Here is a 6,459-nt window from a genome sequence, read left to right on the forward strand (position 1 = left end):
ATGACGTTTTGTTGGAGTAGCGCTATGTCTAGCTAGTAAATTTACCGCAAATGCAATGTCAGGCCTGGTGCAATTTGCAAGGTACATTAGCGCACCAATGGCACTGAGATACGGGAACTCAGGTCCTAATATCTCTTTGTCATCATCCCGAGGTCTAAAAGGGTTGTTATTCATATCAAGGGATATGACAACCATGGGTGTTTTGGTTGGATATGATTTATCCATATTAAATTTTTCCAAAACATTTTGAATATAGGCATGTTGGTATACTAAAATTCCTGAGGGAAGGTGCTCAAGCTGTAAGCCTAAGCAGAATTTGGTCTTTCCCAAATCTTTCATCTCAAATTCTGCCATTAGATGATTGCGTGCTTCTTCTATATCATATGTACTCCCAATAATATTGAGGTCATTAACGTACACCGAGATGATGCAAAATCCATTGGAGGACTTCTTTATAAATACACAAGGGCAATCATCATTATTTGAGTAGCCTTTCTGAATAAGGAACTCACTTAGTCGGTTATACCACATTCTACCCGACTGTTTTAAGCCATATAGTGACTTTTGTAATTTTACACAATATGCGTTGCGATTTGCTTTTGGATTCGGCATTTTAAGTCCTTCAGGGACTTTCATATATATGCCCGATTTAAGTGACCCATATAAGTATGATGTCACTACATCCATCAATTGCATAGATAAATTCATTTGTACTGCCAAAGATATTAAGTATCGAAACGTTATTCCACTCATAACAGGAGAGTATGTATCATCGTAATCGATGTCGGGTCTCTGCGTGAACCCTTGTGCTACAAGCCTCGCTTTGTATCTCACCACCTCATTGTTTTCGTTCCTTTTTCGAACAAAAACCCATTTTGCTCCCACAGAGAAGACATTTTGAGGAGTAGGTATTACTGAGGAAAACACCTCTCTTTGGTTGAGCGAGTGCAGTTCTACCTCAATTGCTTCCTTTCATTTAGGCCAATCAGGACGCTTGAGGCACAACCTGACGGTCTTTGGTTTTGGATCCAGTTGAAGGGTTTCAGTAATTTCAGAGGCAAAATATATGTCGACAATTGTAGTCTCTCTATTAGATGATTCTCCTCATTCTATATAGTTTATGAAAATTTCTTTTATACCTTCAGACTCTATGTGATTTCCCACAACAATATAGTCATGGTGTTCCGATGTCCTAGCTATTATGTTTTTATGCGCATTTATGCTAGGTTCAAGATGTTGAGCATCTGGTTGGTGTCCTTCAACTTGAGGTTGAATTGCATTTACTGGTTGAGGATTTGGTTTCCTCTGTTTCCACGGAGGCTTTTGAGAAGCTATATTCCGGCTAACCAGATTTCTCCCCCTCTTACTCTCATTTGGGGTTTGAGTGATTTTAGTTGGTACCTCCACTCGCTCTGGTGCATTAACAGCGGGAATATGTGATTTACTGACACCTTTATGGTCAGTAAATGCATCTGGCAGATTATTTGCAATGTGTTGCAAATCTATGATCCTCTGAACTTCAGTTTCAGATTCTTTAGTACGTGGATCTAAGGACTGAATGCCTGTTACATTCCAATCTATTTCCTGACATTCTTTGTGGTATGATTCTCCCCCTAATGCTGGGAAATGGTCCTCATAAAAAATAGAATCAGCGTAGCGGGCAGTAAACAGGTCCCCTATAAGAGGTTCTAGATATTTAATAATTGACGGAGAATTATAACCCACATAAATCCCTAGTTTTCTGTGGGGGCCCATTGTTGTACACTGCGGTGGTGATATCGGTACGTATACTGCGCAATCGAATTTTCGCAGATGGGAAATACTTGGCTAAGTGCCACGTACTAGTTGCAGTGGGGAGGTTGTATGATATGCAGTTGGTCTGATTTGTATCAGATCTGCAGCATGTAATACCGCATGTGCCCGACAAGATGCTGGTAAATTACAATTCTGTAATAGTGGTCGAGCAACTAATTTTACTCTTTTGATGAGAGATTCAACCAAACCATTTTGATTATGCACATAAGGCACATAATGTTCTAAATGAATGCCCATAGCCATGCAATATTCATTGAATGCACATGAAGAGAATTCAGCGGCATTGTCCATTCGAATTGTTTTTATCCTATTTTCAGGATGATTTTCTCTTAATTTGATCATTTGAGCAATTAGCTTGGCAAAAGCATGATTTCATGTGGACAATAGACATACATGTGACCATCTAGCAGATGCATCTATGAGTACCATGAAATATCTAAAAGGTCCTGATAGTGGTTGAATTGGACCACATATATCTCCTTGAATTTGTTCAAGAAAGTTAAGTGACTCACTTTTTACTTTAAGATAAGATGGTCTTATAATTAATTTCCCAGTTGCACATGCGGTGCACACAAAATCTGATGATTTTGAGAAATTTTTAGTTGGAAGGCTCTGACCAATATAATTGTCAATAATTTTTCTCATCATCCCTATACCAAGATGACCTAGGCGATCATGCCAAGTCTTGAATTTATCAAGATCTTGAAAAATTATTTTGTACGCAACATGTGGTACGGGGTTTATATAACTGTAATATAATCCAGATGAAAGTGAGGGGAATTTTTCAAAAATTTGTTTCTCAGACCCATTGCTCTTTGTTAAAAGCAAATATTCAGAATTATTTTCAGAAATTGTTTTCAGATGAAAATTATTTGATCTGAGGTCTTTGAAACTTAGGAGGATACGTGTAGGTTGAGGATACAAGAGTACATCCTCAATTACAATCGTAGTACCCATAGGTAGAACAAGTGTGGCTCGTCCTGAACCAATAATCGATGCATCACGACCGGCGATTGTCATAATATTCCCTTTTCTATTACTTAGAGTTTGGAAATATTTTATTTCCATTAATATTGTGTTAGTGGTACAACTGTCCACCAAACATAATTCTTCTTCCATTGGATTATTTTCCCGTAAAATCTATATAGAGTAAGAGAATATTTTAAAATAAAACTTTATTCATATTACTCACATATAAATATATATATACAAAGTATTCATATTACAGTTACAAATATAAATATGACATTATGTTTGAATTACATAATACGATTGGTCCGTAGGACTTTATTCTACTTAGAGTTGTACAAATTATAACATCCATTATTCCAATAAATAGCTGATAACATCAAACGAGTGATGTGGAGATTATATGAGATCTCCATATGCGTCTTGGGTGTATTCCACCATCAGATTTTCATATATCAAGAAGATCTTCATCCTTCTGCCTTGTTTCCTTAGGAGCGCTTTGAGAAGTGCTGGCTTCAAGGTTTTCTTCTTGTTGTAAGACGTTGAAGTGAGCTTCGGCTTTTCCATGAACTTGTCTGCCTTTCCCAGTGGATTTGATGTATAAATCCGCTAGATGCTTGGGAGTTCGGCATTTGTTAGTACGATGGTTAGTACATCCACACCTTTGACAAATCTCGGAGTTGGTGTTTCGATCATTTTTCTTGAAGTGACCTTTACCTTTAGATTGACCAAAGCTTTTCTACTTGTTGTTCTTTTTCCACTTTCCTTTGAATTTCTTGAAATTCTTTTTGTTGCCCTCATACTTTTTAGTAAACTGAGTGTTAGCATGTGCTTCAGGGAGTGGTATTGAGCCCCTTGGGCGTGTTTGATGATTCTTCACGAGAAGTTCATCATGTTTCTCAGCCTGAAGTAAAGTGTATATGAGCTCAGAATACTTTTTGTATTTTTGTTGACGGTACTGCTGTTGTAGTACCCTCATCGAGGGGTGGAAAGTGCACAAGGTCTTCTCAATAAGGTCTTCTTCAGAAGTTGCTTGATTGCAAAACCTTAGTTTTGAGTTAACCTTGTGAACTGCAGAGTTATATGCTGCCACATATTTAAAGTCTTGGAACCTTATGAGGGACCATTCTCTCTGTGCTTCTGGCAGCATAACTGCTCTTTGTTGGTCATATCTCTCCTTGAGAGAGTTCCACGAAGCTAGTGAGTCTTCTTCCATCAAATATTCCGACTTTAAGTCCGGATTGAGATGGTGCCTTAAGAAACTTAAAGCTGTATATTTTGGCTGCCGTGGGGATTTCTCCGGCTCCTTCATCGGGTGTGATGATAGTGGAACCGAGTTTACGGCTTTCGAGGGCTATCTTTGCATCCGTAGCCCATGGTAAATAGTTACTACCATCTAGTTCAAGTTCATGAAATTCACGATGCATGACGCCAGCCATTTCCTGCATGGTATTTTCATGCATAATTTAGTTTTACTATGAGTGTAAAATATAAGTAACAAAAAATGCTTTGGTGAAGCAAAACTTGCAAGTATGGCTGATGCTTTATACTTATATGTGTAGACCTTATTTTATGTATATGGCACTTTGAAGATAGTCACCGTTGCGATGTAGATCTCACAGTAATGGAGAGCATATTCTGGTTTTGACCAGTAGATGTTCATATGTCCATTACTTTTGTGTCATACTGCATTTTACAAAATCACTTTGAAGGTAATCATCTTGTCAAAAGACTGGATGTAGACCTCATAGCGAGAGTGGATAATTTGCAAATTATGCAGTAGATCACACAATTGACTTGTAATTTGCAAAAAATCGAGGTAGTCACATTAGTTTGTATATTTGGGAGAGCACTCGAAGATAGTCATTTTGCCAAAAGAATGAAGACAAAATTTTGATCTTTCAGTGATGAGGATAATTTGCAAAGTGCAGTAGATGCCTCATCTACCTCGTGATCCAAAAATTCGAATAATAAAAAAAATGTTGTACTTAAGAATTTACATATTCTATTTTTTTTGAAAAACGAATGCTGAGGCAATCATATGGAATATGTATACATAGTCTGAGACTTTATTTTATTTCTAGACGATATATAGTCTAAATATATAGAGACTTATAATACAACAATGACATAAAATAAACTAAGGTTCTTCAAATACAACAATATACTACACTAAAAGAAAAAAACAGGCCGCTATGCAATATATTGGTGCTATGGGCTTTTTCCTGATGGAAATGCTAAAACACCAGCAACCTCTTTATTTGTTTTTTTTCTTCGGATGTTGGCCTGTAGGCCTATTTGGGAGGGAGAAGGCCTAGCCCAACACTGAGAGAGAGAGAGGAAAGGGGGGGGGGCAGCGCACCGACCGACAGAGAGAGGGGATAAGGAGAGCGAGACGCACGAGGGTTTCCCCTCGGCGCCGCTTCTCCCGTTCCCCTCGTCTCGATCTGGTGACCAGATCCAGACCGACGCCTCCCCTCTTCTCCCGTTCCCCTTCTTCACTCGATCTGCAAAGCACCTCCCCTCCCTTGCTCTCCACTCTCCTCCCCATGGCGGCCAGCCACTCATTCTGGTGCATCCCGCGCCGCCTGGTTCTTGCCGCTGCTGCTCTCCCCGGGGGCGCCGGCGAGGCCGAGGGCCGCCGGTGACCATGCGCTCCGGAGTGCGGCTCGGTTTTGGGCCATGGCTGCGGCAAACTGCCGCAGGATCCGGCGTGCTTCTGGTGGAGGTGTGGGAGGAAGGGGTGGTGCTGGCGGTGTGGACAAGGAGTCCTGCCCTTCCAGCTCTTCCTCTCCCACCTTGGCCTCCATGTTCAGGTCCGGGACGGTGGAGTTGCCATGGAGTTCTTCTGCAGCCGACGTCGGGGACGACAGTTATGGGATGGGACCGTATCCCGGAGGGAAGAAGTGCTCCGACAGTTCATCCGACGACGTCGGTGACGGCAGCCGCGGTGGTGCGTCCGTACGTGCTGGGCACGGGTGGTGCTGCAGGCAGTACAAGAGAAGTGGTGGCGAGGCGAGCCATGGGAGCATCTCCTCTTCTTCGAGGAACGGCGCCGATGGCCCTGCAACCAGCCACTCCATCGGAGGGACTGGAGAAGACAGTTGGTGGAGTTGCTGGTCCGGTCCCGTTGGCGGTGGCCGGAGCCGAAGGCCCGGCCTGGTGCACCGGGTGGTTGCCATGGCGTGCATCTCCACGACGGCGGTTCTGGCGGTTGTTCCCGGCGAAAAAGCGGCGTCGAGGGCCACTCGTTACGCCAAGTCCATGACGGCGACGGGCGGCATGGTGGTCCTGAGTGCGAGGAAAGCGACGGCGATGGCTTTCCCGCTGGATGAAACGAGCGAAGGCAAAGGCAAGAGATGACAAGTCTTCTCCTGCCATGTTCTCACCTCTTTCTTCTTTCTCCCGTAATGCCTTTTTTCTTCTCTTTTGGTAAAGCAGTGCTGATAACGTGTAAAGTTGAGAAACGAAAGTGTTTGTGCGAATAATCTCTCTTTCATTGATGTGAAGTATTTATACAAGGATTTGGGACGCGAGTAAAAATACGTCTGTACAAAAGGCGCTCGTACGAACGGATGCGTCCGATACGACTCCTTACCCGCAAAAAAGAAACACCCTGCTGTGCATTGCACATAGCAGCCCTTGCTCAGTCTTGCGCCTCTAATTCCTTTCCTT

Source organism: Hordeum vulgare, chromosome 5H, assembly GCF_904849725.1.
Source record: "Hordeum vulgare subsp. vulgare chromosome 5H, MorexV3_pseudomolecules_assembly, whole genome shotgun sequence".
NCBI classification, from domain to species: Eukaryota; Viridiplantae; Streptophyta; class Magnoliopsida; order Poales; family Poaceae; genus Hordeum; species Hordeum vulgare.